This window comes from Lepisosteus oculatus, unplaced genomic scaffold (genome assembly GCF_040954835.1).
Source record: "Lepisosteus oculatus isolate fLepOcu1 unplaced genomic scaffold, fLepOcu1.hap2 HAP2_SCAFFOLD_88, whole genome shotgun sequence".
NCBI lineage: Eukaryota > Metazoa > Chordata > Actinopteri > Semionotiformes > Lepisosteidae > Lepisosteus > Lepisosteus oculatus.
The window spans coordinates 23,917-38,764 of record NW_027168426.1 but is presented as its reverse complement, the minus strand read 5'-3'; the positions used below and the strand labels follow the sequence as shown (position 1 = coordinate 38,764).

Genomic DNA, 14,848 nt, shown 5'->3' with positions numbered 1-14,848 from the left:
CTTGAAATACAAAGCAAATCATGTACTATGGTACAAGATAAATACAAAACTTAAGCTTTTATTTTAATTAGATTTGTTTATAAAGCATAAGCAATCATTTATTACATTAATATATGTGAAAATAACATTTTAGCATCATACGTTTAGTATATTTAGTCCCTAATGCTGAAAGAAATGATCATAGAACATGACATCTAACCTTACCTGCGGTGTTTTTAATCCCTATTGCTCAATGCACGGTGAAAGCATTCCATACATGTGTCTGACAATGAGGAATGGGCCCCTGAGACAGTCATTTGCCTGTTTCACAAATGATCGTATTTTACTAGAGATTCTGTTTGGGATTCAGATGTGCATTCGGACAGCAATCCCTTTCAAGAAATGATACGTTCTGGATGAGGTCAAAGGTGCTGGAACACTGTATCTAGGATGTGTTTGCAGAGACTGTGTGTCTCCTGCTTCAATGCAGTGATAAACAGATGTGCTCCTTTAATTTATTGGTACATGCCCAGGGCAGTAAGCAGTCTGAGGATTTATTTCCAGATGGCATAGAGCAGTGAAGCAGTGAAGTAGTGCAAAACACTGGATCATTATATTATTAGAATCTATTCTACTTAAATTATTACATTATACTCAATTTGAGTTCATTTTAAAAAGTAAAAGGTAATGAAAGGAATGCATTTTCATAAGAAAGATAATACCGATATGCATGTGATAATCTTCCTTATATCATGTAGTGCGTCATTTGGACACTTTGTGGGCTTGAAATACAAAGAAAATCATGTTCTATGGTACAAGATAAATACAAAACTTAAGCTTTTATTTTAATTAGATTTGTTTATAAAGCATAAGCAATCATTTATTACATTAATATATGTGGAAATAACATTTTAGCATCATATGTTTAGTATATTTAGTCCCTAATGCCGAAAGAAATGATCATTTGTTTAACATGCACGGGCCTGTCTCAAAGGATGCAGTACTCCTGAAGGGTCTCAAACCCTACATTTCGGATGCCTAGCTGTATCCCTCACATGTGGCACCTCAGAATGACTTCTAACCTTACCTGTGGTGTATTCAGTCCCTATTGCTCAATGCACGGTGTACATACTGCACACATGTGTCTTGAGAATGAGGAATGGGCCCCTGAGACAGTCATTTGCCTGTTTCACAAACAGGGACCTGGACCTAGACCTGGCCCGTACAGGGCTCAAACCCACGACCTTGGCGTTATTAGCACCACGCTCTAACCAACTGAGCTAACCGGCCTCACGACAGTGCTCCTCTCTGTGCTGCAAAAAATCAAACTCAGGGAATTTCTTTTGTCTTCCTTTGAATAGAAAGCCGTGTAATTCAGTGTACGGGCTTTCTCGTGCAGTTTCATGGTTCTTGTAACCCAAATCCTACACTGGCCTAAAGTGCCCCCCCATTTCACAGCATTTTTCAGCTGATTTAAAATGTACCTAAAGGAGAAGCATTATTGAAGACCATCAATTACCAAGAGCTTTTGTCAAAGGTTTTGGTGGTCATTTTGAATGACCACAGAGCGCTGTGACCTCGGTTTTACATCTCATCCAAAAGACAGCGCCCTTTTACAACACAGCATCTCCGTCACTATACTGGGGCATTGGGACCCGCACAGACCTCAGGGTGAGCACCCCCCCGCCGGCACCATTAACACCGCTTCCAGCTGGAAGCTTTGTTTTTCCCTGTAGCTCATCCTCATCCAGGTACTGACCTGGCTCACACCTGCTTAGCTTCAGTGGGTATTCAGTTGCGAGTTGCAAGGGGATGCAAGTGATGGAGCCGCTCGCTGCAAAAGTCACTGCATTGGCCGGGAATCTAACCCGAGCCTCCTGCGTGGCAAGCGAGAATTCTACCACTGAACCACCAATGCTCAGTGCCTGGGCCTTCAAAAAAGACGCTTTTTTGGTGCTCTGTGCAAAACGCGTCGACATCTGCTTCCAGCTGCAAAATGTCATTTGCGGACGCTGAAGAACTTATTTCCAAGGCAGCGGGTACAAGCGATTGGGCGTTTTAAAACCACCAGGAACAGCAAAGAGGCACGCTTCTTTGCTTGTGCCGAAACACACCGACTGAAGGCGGACAACGTAGTCGGCAGGATTGGAACCTGTGCGGGGAGACCCCAATGGATTTCTAGTCCATCGCCTTAACCACTCAGCCACGACTACAGCAAGCCCCACCGCCGCTGCGTTCTTGCTACAATCTTACCTGGATCGCGAGGCGCCGGCGGAAGCCTATTTCAAAGTCGTTCTCCGTTTCAAAAAAACATTTCCAAAATACAAGCCTTGCAGACAGACACGCCTCAGAGGACTTAAGGGTGGCTTCATGTCGGAATGATAAAGTCTCCCCGTCCGGACATGAAAATGCCACTTTGTTACACACAAAAAAAGAATCAACAACAGAGAAATGCCCACAAGCATTTGAAAAGCCGCACCACGTCGCACTTGAAATAGCTCTTACATTAGTGGTAGACACAGGAATCGCCTTTTTATTTACGCTCTTACCAACGCGATGGAAAGCAAAACAAAGCAAAGCAGAGCAAAACAAAACGAACAAACGAAAACCCTCACGTCCCGCACTTGCATATAACGCTGTTACGTGCCCAAGCGGTATTGTACGTCATCCTAGCACTGCACCCCGGGTCATACGGTATATGGGAACGAGCACACGCCACGAATCGTCTCGAATCACTCCCTACAGCTGTAAGGCGCCTTGAAGCGTGCACCCCCAACATTCTTCTTTGCGCATCTGTGAAAGGTAAACTCTTGAGCAAACTCTGAACCAGCTCTAAGGAAACTAATCCGATTAGACGTTACTTTGACTCATCCTTTAAGGGACCCTTGTTAATTGGAGAAATCAATGATTTCGAATGAATTCTGTATGCGTTAAAAGACAGCTATACACAGAAAACATGCAGGACACTGCTCATGATGTTTCCCGAGCCGAAACACAGTGCGTTTTTCCAAGCCATTTGACAAAGCCCGCCCACTGAAAACTGCAGCAGATCGTGTAAAGGCGTTCAACTTTGTAACTACTGCACGCACAGGAAGCAGAATAAATTCCTCTTTTCAAACTGTCAAAGGTTTGCTGCAGGACATCGCACAATCTCTTTTGAACGGGGACAAACGATTTCTTATGGGGCGCAGTAAGTACAGACGTTTATAAAGCTCCACTCATGCCGACGATGCAGCATGAAGAAGCGCAACCTAACGTTTGACAGACAAAAGCCGGGCGCCGCTACGAGCAATATGAAATCAAACTGACAGCACACGGCGTTTCGCGCTGACTCAAAAGTGATCTCGACAGACGATGTTCTCTGCATAACGCTGAAAGAGCTAAAGAGCGTTTCTGTTGAGACGTAACCCATTGGGCAAAAGACGTATAATATACGTCTATTAAACGCATATCTTAGACGTCTAAATGTGGTCTACAATTCGTCTAGAATGAAATTCTAATATACGTCTAAAGTTAAACGTCAATTATACGTCTATATTTAGACGTTCATTATACATAAATGGTTGGAGTTCTATTATACGGATAAATTTAGAGGACTATTATACATATATGGTTGGAGTTCCGGATAACTTTAGAGGTCTATTATACGTATATGGTTAGAGGTCTATTATACGGATAACATTAGAGGTCTATTATACGTATATGGGTAGAGGTCTATTATACATCAAAGATAGATTTTATAGGTGTAGAAACAAGTAAAACAAGCCAATGATTAGGTTTAGAAATGTATTCTGAAAATACACATTCACACCTGAAACATATGTATTTCAAATTATACATTGTATACAATCAATCAACAATCAACATATGGGCAATAATCATAAAAACACAACTAGTCCTAAACTTCAGCTACAAATTCTGGTAACATGGCAATATACAGTATAGTAATGACAAACACAAAACTAATTACATTAACACACTAACTCAAAACCACATTTTGATTCAAATATACATTTTAAAATGTACAACTTCTATATTTCCAAGAAAAAAATATTACATAAAATATAAAATATTGCAATGGAAGTTAAGACGATTTTTGTCCACTATTTGCAAACCCTGTCTAATTGTCCTAACAGTTAGAACCAAAAACCTATTATTTTCAGAGTCCAGATCTCCTGGCCCCCTGCCTTGCATATGCATTCTTCAAGTAACACATTGCGTGCTCCTTTATTTCTTTTTCTGTTGATGTAGGGTGGGACTTCAGCACCGCAGCTAGGAGAAAATTATATAATATTACTTCCCAAATAAATGATGATTAATATCTTCTTTAGTATAATCTAAAAAATGAACGGTTTACTAAGCTCAAAGCTGAAATAAATGTATAAAATTTGGCTTGCATCATAGCAGTTGAGCAATAAAGTCTGTCCTAATTAAAGAGTACCCAAAGTTTGAAAGTACAACATAGAATAAGAATAAGAGAAACGGCAAAACGATTTTGTGTCATCTTCCCCATTCACACTATTTTATGTGCCATTTTTTTGCTTATTCACATACTATTTTAATCAAAATAATATTAAGAAAGATCTGTATGTATTCAGATAGTATTATTATTGTTCATACTTACTCGTCAAAAGAGGATTGCTGAGATATTTTCGGATATACTTTTACGTTTGAAAAACGTGTCCAAAATGGTGACCAACGAATACTAGCAATGCATTGTGGTATATAACCGGAAAATATGCTGGGTTCGATATTTTCTCAACGTATGCGTTTATTAATGTTGTCGATATTATGGTTGAAATTTAACATTGATAATACATCGCTGCTATGAGCTGATGTGCAATTTTAACGCATGCAATAAGTAAGGATCGGTCACTGTTGTATGGTATTATATATAATGACATTATGGAATAGGATGGGGACAGGCCTGGCATCACGGGGGGAGGGGGGAATGTCGCCCCTTCAGTTTTGGGCAAAAAGTTTTACCTAACTTAATTTGCACCCTAAAAAAATAGTTGTACTTTGTCAATGGTCAGACAACACTAAATGACACGAACAGTCACTCAGTCTGTTTGATAGGCAGGAGGGCTATCCGTCCAGGAACTGCACATATTATTGAGTGTCAACATTACGATCCTGTTTGCTCAGGTGGACCGATTCCTTGCAGTAGTTTATCATTATACTTAAAATCGTTATATAACTAGGACTAGTTATAGCAGTCTGTGCTTTCTGTTGGTTTTACAACATTTTTTTCTTAACGATTCAGAACGTCCATGTAGCTGCAAAAATGAACGCTTATGGTACTTTTCGCTCCAGGCAATACAAACCTTGAGAGTGACGAAAAATGTGAAACTGAACTTCATCGCAAATACCAGATTGCTAGTCGTTATCTTCTATCATGAAGCACTAATCAACGGCATAGCTGCGAGATTTCATTTGGGTAGCTGCACCGTACAGCTCCGTTTCAACTGAAATATCACTCCCCCCTCAGAATTTCAGACGCCCCCCTACAGATTTTTCCTCGGGCACCGCGCACTGATGGGGGACTTTTGTCAAGAAAATAAAAATAGAAACTCTATAGGCACTCAAACATTTTACTGTTTTTTTTCAGGCAGGTGGCAAGACCCCCTCAGCAAAACCCTTGTATGCCAAGCTGTGGGCATTGATTGTGTGCCGCAACTAGGAGTATACGGCACTCTGCACAGTGTACGAAGTAAATTATTTTCGCAGTAATTAATTTATTATATTTACTATATTTATTATACACGTGTAAATTAATTGCTGCGAAAATAATTTACTTCGTACACTGTGCAGAGTGCCATATACTCCTAGTTGCGGCACACACGATACATACAGTAAAAAGCCTCAGGCACTGTGTTAGATGTGTTTTCGACGTTATATATGCGTTTGTTAATGTCGTCAATTTTACGGTTGCAATTCGACGTTGATTATACTTCGAGGCGACGTATATATACGTATAGCCGTAATTTCACCGTAAATATACGTATATTCGACGAATCAATGCCCACTGGGAACAAGCTCGCTTCTTTCTACCATGATGTCACCATGACCAAATCTGTCTTTAAACACCTTGCTCAGTCTCTTACGAGACTGTCAAAAATTGCTTTTGCCGATTGTATTGCAAACCGGCGGAAGCGGGGTATTGGGAAAAGTTTTCAACTAGCAATAATCCCGCCTCGGCTAAACCTCACAGGCTACGATACTGCCACTGCGCAAAGCCGACGGTTGCCAGGCAACCGCGGGGATCCTATGGAAATCGTTATCAATCGTCTCATGGCATGTCGTTGCTGTAACGCTTCATATTTGTCGTCTTCTTCTAGCTTGAGGTTTTGAAGAATTTCATGACAGACAAGGGCTCCGTTGGGAACAAAGAAACCCGTTGATTCTTTTCAGCAGCAGAAATACAACCCTTTAAATACAAGATGACAGAACAATGACGAAGGGCATGCCGGGAGGAACTCATGCACTACAGAGGAAAGGGGGCGGGCACGTACAGTTCACATTCAAGCCACAAGTACTCTTCTCGGATGTTGCACAAACAAATCCTAATGTCTTGAAAGCATTGCGGCATGTTTGTGTCCCACTTCCCGTGGCTGCAGGATGACTGACATGAACGGACAAACACAATCTGTGGCGTTTAGCGTGACATAGTCTTGCAGGCATCGTGCTGTCTCACTGCAATACTATACCGCTGGAGGAAACAGTCCATCTGGCCATGAAACTCATTTGAACGTCTAGCTACAGCAACTAACAATATCATGATTTATTCAGGATGTGTGGAATCAGCACGTCCCGGAGACAGCTTCCGAAATCGTGAGCATTCTCTGGTGGTAGGGGCGTTCAAGATGGCGCTCAGGTGGGAGGTAAAGTTTAGTGGTTGAGGATTTTTTTTGAGTTTTTCATGACCTGAATGTTAATTTTTGCTTTTTTTGACTACAGAAAAATAAGGACTTAACACTACGTGTTTAAACTTCAGTTATAATTGAAAGAAAAAAAAACGTTTTTTTTTAGGTTTAAGAATTTCGATATGAGTAACACTGGGAAAAGAAAAGAGAGTGCTGGGTCTTCGAAGGAGAAGTCTAAGAAACCTCAATCGTATATGTATAGCACTACAAGAAAATTGATGGCAACTAAAGGGAAAAGTGAAGCAGCTGGAGGGGACGTGGAAAGAGTGCTGGAGATGCGCTCGTACGCGAGCGTTCGCAGCCCAAGTGAGACTCAGCTGCCAGAGGAAGAGCCGGAGTCCCTGCCCAGCACACCTGTGAAAACCCCGGCAGCCAAGAGAGGAAGGGGCGACCTGACGCTGGAGGAGCTCCAGACCAACATCTTCAACATGATGGCACAGAGCATGGGTGAGCTGAAGGAAATGATTTGATCTAATACAGTCGCAATCGAAAGTCTTAAAAAGTCCATGGACTGTGTGTTTAAAGAGGTTGAAGACTTAAAGAGTGAAGTAAAAGTTCTTAAACAAGTAAATACCAAACAAGAAAAGCATATTAAAGAACTTGAATTGAAAGTGAACGATGTAGATAGATACCGTCGATGATGGAATTTAAAATTATTTGGAGTTAAAGAGGAACGTGATAAGGACCTTGTTGCAACAGTGAAGGGTATCTGTAAAAGGACCCTGCCGGACCAGGAGGACGTAATATCGGCCATTGACTTTGTTCACAGGCTCGGGAGAGCGAACATGTCTGGGCAAGTGCGCCCCAGATCGATTATAATACAGTTCACCAAGAGGACGGCGAGGGACATGCTGTGGCGAGCGGCGAGGGAGAATGAGTATTTGAATGGGAACAAACTGAGGTTTGCAGAGGACCTGTCTGCCGCGGACAGGAGTACCAGGAACCAGCTGTGGCCCCAGGTTGAAGCTGCCAGAAGAGAGGGGAGGAGAGCCTACTTTGTGGGAGCGAGGGCCTTTGTGGATGGGAAGGAGATTTGCTCCCAGTGACTGCTCAGTTAATGATTATGTTTGGTTATATTTGTTATACCAGTATATACTAGTGTTTCTTTAGTGTTAGTTTGGAATGGTGTAGTTAAGTGTTAAGGACTGTTATAGTTCTGGTTGTTGTAACAGAAGAAATAAGGTTCTTGATCCCGAGATGAAGTAAAACAGATGAGTTTATTGCATGCAAGGAACAATAAAGCCGAAGTCTTGTTTCCCGCAAGAAACAACAAAACCGAAGTATTGTTCCACGTACTGTTACAAACTTTTGGGTTATATAGTGTTTTCTTCTCCGTTTCTGACGTCACTCGGTCTGATGGTAAAGAGGGGGGTTCATGGTATTTGGCCAGTTTACGATGTTCTGGGCAAATGGTCAGTTTAACATTACACCCAGGGGGGTTCCTGGGTAGCTTGCATCTGCAATCCTTATCAGTTAACCCCCTTTCCTGCCATAAACCCCAGCTTGTGACTTAGAAGTCTAAACCCCCTACAGAAAGGATTAAATTCAAACCCCCGTCTTCACATCTTTCTTCATTCCCCCCTTATAAAATATGGCATACGTCAGTGTAGCCTATTTTTATAAATACAATGTCAGGGCAGATCTTTCCTTTCTTGGCGAACAGGTATGTATTGCCATGTCATTGTACGTTCCACGGTTATAGCAAGATGTGATACATTTTTTTGTGAATGTGATGATTACAATTATACATATAAACAATACTACTCCTACGGATAAACACTATAAAAAGGTTCCACCCCAGGCCCCAAACACAGACTTTACCCATACTGAAATTTCTGTCCCTCATTGTAAATGTGTTGGGCCAGATCTGAGATGTGCTCAGAATTTTCAGGAATATATGTGCAGCATTCAGTGCCAATTACTGCACAAGTTCCTCCTTGGGCCGCCAGTACATAATCTAAAGCTAGTCGGTTCTGCATGGCCACTGTTCTGAGGGCTACCATTTCATCATTAACAGCCTTCAGACTAGATGAGGTAGAATTTGCTAATTCTTCTAAAGTCGAGGCCATTTGAATTAACTCTCGACTCAGAAAGTTCATGCCGGCTTGTGGAAATATTATACCTAAATAATATTCCCAATCAGCCAATTTTCTTTGTGGTCTGTGGTTAGGTCCGAAGGGGCTGTGGATTTGAACACGGATATGAGGAACCACATATCCTAAATAACATGAGCCAGACCACTGGGCTGGCAACCATGGGTAGGCTCGTTTTCCACAAATGAAATATGTTCCGTTTGGCGCTCCCCATGCCTCTGAAAATAAGAAACTTATACCGAATTGTGGGGTGTGCCGATCCCATCCTGGAATTTGGAAGGTAGAGGTGGATATATTTGCAGCGATGGTAAGGTTGCAACGACTCCATCCAACCAAGTGCAGACCATTAGTGTGCTGAAAACATATGTTTCCCTCACGTTCCTTATTTAGAGTCAGGTATGGTGGTGTATGGCTTCTGTTATATTTAGGAGCGTAAGAGCCTGTGAAACTCGTGGGCTCTAAGCCTCGCTCCTGTAGATATTGTAATGTTGTGCAGGTTAAAGTCGTGTTATGGCAACCCCCATAGTTTGTCATATTAAAATTTCCTAAATTATCCCTCCAAATGATCATGCCTATGACTTCCTCGCGACGCCAAGGAATGGCTCCCATAGGAAGTCCTCCCTGTACATATTTGGGTAATGCGGCACACACCCAGCAGGCACTTTGGTTGGTTTTCTTAGCTAGGATAGGAGAGGCCTAAAAAGGAATTAATTCCATGTTCTCCTTTGTGGGAGAGATGATCATTAATTCCTGCGGAACATAGTCCTACAGCAACAATTATTGTTATAAACAGAAATGATTTCATTCTGAGTCTGTAAATGGGGATGAGGCTCGTCGGCAGTGTGGCGCGTGGATCCAGCGATCTTTTCCTTCCACTCGAACCGCAGACTCGGTTGTCAACAGGATCTGGTAGGGTCCGTCCCACCTGGGCTGGAGAACCTGTGAAGGAAATTTCCTGATCCACACCCACTCTCCTGGGATGAGGTCGTGCCCTCCTTCAGGTGGTGGTCCCCACGCCTCCAGGACCTGCTCGCGGGCTCCTTGTGTGGCCTCTGTCAGCAACTTGCAATAATACAAAGGAATGGTTGATCCATCTGAGGAAACCCCAGTCTCAGCACCTGTAAGAGAACTTGATTCAAATTATTAAAGGCGGCTTTTGCTGCGGGAACCAAGGCAATCTTGTCCTTGTACTGCACTCCCCCCTTAAGCAGATCTGTTAAGAGTTGTGCTCACCCTGTAAAAAACATTGCACCCAGGCCCTGTTAAAATTTCACAATGCTAGACACAAAAGGGCCTTATCATAACTGCTTCTATTAGACACTCTAAAGCTGAAGCAACTCAGACTTGTGGGTTTCCTCGTCAGGGGAAGCACTCAGAATACCATCAACATACTGAGTGATCACAGCCAGTTGAAGCCACGTGATACCCTGTTCTGCATAGTCATTCTTTGTAATGCATAATATTCCAACCCAATAGATCTGGAATAAAACCACCCATTAAAATCTGGTACTCGGCAAGTAAAACTTGCTGTCCCAATACTCCTGTGGCCTCCTGCCATCTTCCCATATACATTGCTCTATAGTACACTGTTGAACAGAGGAGTGAAACAAGCAGGACAGTAGTGCTCCAGTATCCCCTAACAGAGAAACCAACACTCCATTAACAGTACATTTTTATCCACTGGACTGGGACAGACTTAGGGAGGCTACAAGGGATTTACAGGATCTAATCGTTAGGTAAACAGATTTTCTCACAAGACGTTATTCTCCCCAGTCTCGATTCTAAACCTACACCGTTTCAGCATGTCTGGTTTCGAGACATTCGAATAAAACCAAATTGTTTCCATTATTGCAACTAATTGTATAAATTACAATTTATAATAATTTATAATAATACAAAAACTGTTTAACTACTTTTACGTCCACCTGCACTGTACTTATACGTTTCAGACGCTCTTATATTTTCCAATCTCCTTAAGTTGATTTTCGTCAAGTCTCTTTAGTTACGTCTCTAGCCAGTCCCGCTGGCTAAACACACTCACACCGTCATTTAGTATACCAAAACTCACAGTTACACACATACATGCCGGCACACAAATTCATAAAACACACATACACATCGAGAATATATTTTTCTCTTCGTAATACAATGTGCTGTATTCTTGTTTTACTTCTACATGAATCCTTTTAATTCCTGAAGCGCACTCCAGGTTCGCTGCATTTCTAATTTCGGGTGCGGTACTTTAGCCCACCGGTCAATATCTTACGGTTTTGGATTTGATCGTATGGGGGAAATCAGGGAAGGTAGGTGCGATTGCAGACCCCCTCGACGGGGTGCGAGACAGTGTTAGAGTGGCACTGTCATCAACGGCGCCAGCCCCTGCTACATCAAGTCCTTTCCCACTTCGAGTGAGAGTACAGATCTGCGGGCGCCCTCCCTCTAACAGGGGAGACCCTGATCCGTCTTTATCACACTCATACCAAGTGTTATCCCAATCAGACCCCCCTTCTCCATATGGCCACTGAGGGAATTGATCCCAATTATTTTCGTTTCCTGCCTGTTTGTTCCCCTGTGGGAGAGCAGGATATAACTTAGTCGCTGGCTGCAGCACATTAACCAGTGCAGCGTGACCAGGAGTTAATTCCTTCTTTAGTTTCTCATTCTCCTGTACTGCCTCTTTTAGCTTTTTTTCTATACTCTTTCGTAGCGATTAAAATATCTTTTCTTCCGGGTTTTTGTTTTCCCCGTAAACACACTTTTAAGTCACATCCCAATTTCTTTTTTTTTTTTCTCATGTATCTGCCACCACTGGTGCCGGCCGTGCACCAGGGTGGGAGCTACATGCTTGTGCTTTTGCCAATCAATACTCATATATGCTTTCTTTACAGGCGTCTTCGCCCCCAAATTCCCTCTGACAAACTCAGCTTTTTCCATATTTTTCTCCTTCTTTTCCGTCAACTTACACTTTTCCGATATTTAAACGGATCCTTCCACCACTTTCTCAAACCATCAGTTAGCGCACATGTTCGGTCTCTTTAAGATTTACTTTTGTCGTGTGTGAGGTAACAGCTCATTCAGTAGGGGGATGTTTTCACTTGGAAAAACCTGTGCATTACTGCACTCATTCAGCCAAGGGCGTCTGTTACCTCCAGATCTAAATGCCTCTCCGAGACTTTAGAGAGGACTTACACCGCACTGTTCACAGGTAAGAAACGAGACCTCGAAAACCCCCTTTCTTGATCAGTAATTCACCATCCCCAGAACGCCAGCATCGCTGCTTTTGCCCCGGGGTGGACTTACGCACTGAGCTCAATCAGGGCGATTCTCGGGTCTCAACGTCCTTTAAATCCTGCTACTTAATGCTTTGCTCTTTATTATGAGGTGTGTTTATGTTAGTGTCGTGCGTGTGTATATGTATTTCACAAACAAGGAAAACACCAAAAACATACATACATATATCTCTTCTACTCCTGTTTCCTTTAAAACAAAAAAAAAAACCACGCCACGCCAGAAACCACGCCACTCCAATCTGTGCACGATCAAGGCGTAGCTAATCTCAGGACCCCGGGCGTAATTAAAGCCCACACCAATCCTGGATTATACGTGCATTTAATGCACCACTCAGCTCCAGAACCCCGGGCGCAATTAAGGCCCACACCGATCCCGAGCCACAGAACTCCGGGTGCAATTAAGACCCAAACCAGTTCTGACCTTCAGAACTCCGGGTGCAATTAAGACCCACACCAGTCCTGAACTACGTGCATTTAATGCACCACTTGCTCTAGAACCCCGGGCGCAATTAAGGCCCACACCGATTCTGAGCCTCAGAACTCCGGGTGCAATTAAGACCCAAACCAGTTCTGACCTTCAGAACTCCGGGTGCAATTAAGACCCACACCAGTCCTGAACTACGTGCATTTAATGCACCACTTGCTCTAGAACCCCGGGCGCAATTAAGGCCCACACCGATTCTGAGCCTCAGAACTCCGGGTGCAATTAAGACCCAAACCAGTTCTGACCTTCAGAACTCCGGGTGCAATTAAGACCCACACCAGTCCTGAACTTCACGGTAAGGGTCCAAAACCCGTTAAAAACTCCACGCGCAATTAAGGCATACACCAGCTTCGAACGCCTGTACACAATACCGCGGAACCCCTGCCAGACCAAATTCTGGGCTTACAGCAACCAACCCATTACATACACCGGTGCCTTCCCCGGGCCAGAGGAATTCAGAAACTCACGTTTACTCCGTCATCTCGGGCGATTCTCGCAGGGAGCAGAGATTTCCCAATCGGTCAGAGAGAGTCGGGACTTTTAAATAAAAGAGGAGTCCTTACCTCTTAGTTATGTGCGCGCTGACTGTCTCTCCTGCCGATGGGAAGTTCTGCGCCTTCTGGAGCATCCGCCGACTACGCCAAATTTGTTGTAACAGAAGAAATAAGGTTCTTGATCCCGAGATGAAGTAAAACAGATGAGTTTATTGCATGCAAGGAACAATAAAGCCGAAGTCTTGTTTCCCGCAAGAAACAACAAAACCGAAGTATTGTTCCACGTACTGTTACAAACTTTTGGGTTATATAGTGTTTTCTTCTCCGTTTCTGACGTCACTCGGTCTGATGGTAAAGAGGGGGGTTCATGGTATTTGGCCAGTTTACGATGTTCTGGGCAAATGGTCAGTTTAACATTACACCCAGGGGGGTTCCTAGCTTGCATCTGCAATCCTTATCAGTTAACCCCCTTTCCTGCCATAAACCCCAGCTTGTGACTTAGAAGTCTAAACCCCCTACAGAAAGGATTAAATTCAAACCCCCGTCTTCACATCTTTCTTCATGGTTCTTTGAAAAACTCAATAGTTTAGACAGTCTTAGAGTTAGTTATTTGCTTTTGTGTATGTCTTTTTCATGAATGCCAGAGGTACTCGAAATGTTGTTAAAAGAAAAACTGTGTGCTGAGTTTTATTTTTTACAGGAAACGCATGCATGTTGAAACTAAAGTTTATAAATAATTGAGAAATATTAAAGCAAGGAAAATATGATACGTGTAAAATATACAATTTGATCACATAATTACTTAATTACCTCTGGTAGTTAAATGCTTTTTTCTGCTGCGTTTTTTTTCTCTTGTACATGACTCTGATCCTCTTGTTGTATTTGTATTTGTAAATTCTATGTTTAATAAAAAAAAATTAAAAAAAGCATTCTCTGGTGGTGTCCTGCAGGCTTCCTGTGGGTGTGCGTTGGTGGTATAGTGGTGAGCATAGCTGCCTTCCAAGCAGTTGACCCGGGTTCGATTCCCGGCCAATGCAGTGGCGAATGTTTTCAAATGCTGTCATGAGCCTTGGATTGTGACTAGCAAAGCAAAGCCTTTTGAAAGAGCTAAAGCACTGAAAAACGGAATTGAGGGAGAATCTTACAGGGGATTCTGAGCGGTGTCTGCATACACGCAGTCCGATACGGGTGCTGAAAGCTTGAGCTACTCTCAATGTCGTGCTGGCTTTCCCCGGAGTAAATCTGTTACATTGAAAGAATGCTTCTCGCAGGTTCAAAAAGGGACCCTTGTTAATTGGAGAAATCAATGATTTCGAATGAATTCTGTATGCGTTAAAAGACAGCTATACACAGAAAACATGCAGGACACTGCTCATGATGTTTCCCGAGCCGAAACACAGTGCGTTTTTTCAAGCCATCTGACAAAGCCCGCCCACTGAAAACTGCAGCAGATCGTGTAAAGACGTTCAACTTTGTAACTACTGCACGCACAGGAAGCAGAATAAATTCCTCTTTTCAAACTGTCAAAGGTTTGCTTTACGAACGCCGCAGGACATCGCACAATCTCTTTTGAACAGGGACA

General features: G+C 42.8%; 2 non-coding genes across 2 annotated transcripts; one reads left to right on the top strand and one right to left on the bottom strand.

Annotated features, from left to right (window-relative positions):
- Positions 1-6,078: 6,078 nt before the first annotated feature.
- Positions 6,079-6,220, bottom strand: LOC138236277 (U4 spliceosomal RNA). The gene has a single exon (XR_011188570.1). It is a non-coding gene; the product is annotated as a U4 spliceosomal RNA (small nuclear RNA).
- An 8,011-nt stretch (positions 6,221-14,231) lies between these two features.
- trnag-ucc (transfer RNA glycine (anticodon UCC)) lies at positions 14,232-14,303 on the top strand. The gene has a single exon. It is a non-coding gene; the product is annotated as a tRNA-Gly (tRNA).
- Positions 14,304-14,848: the final 545 nt, after the last annotated feature.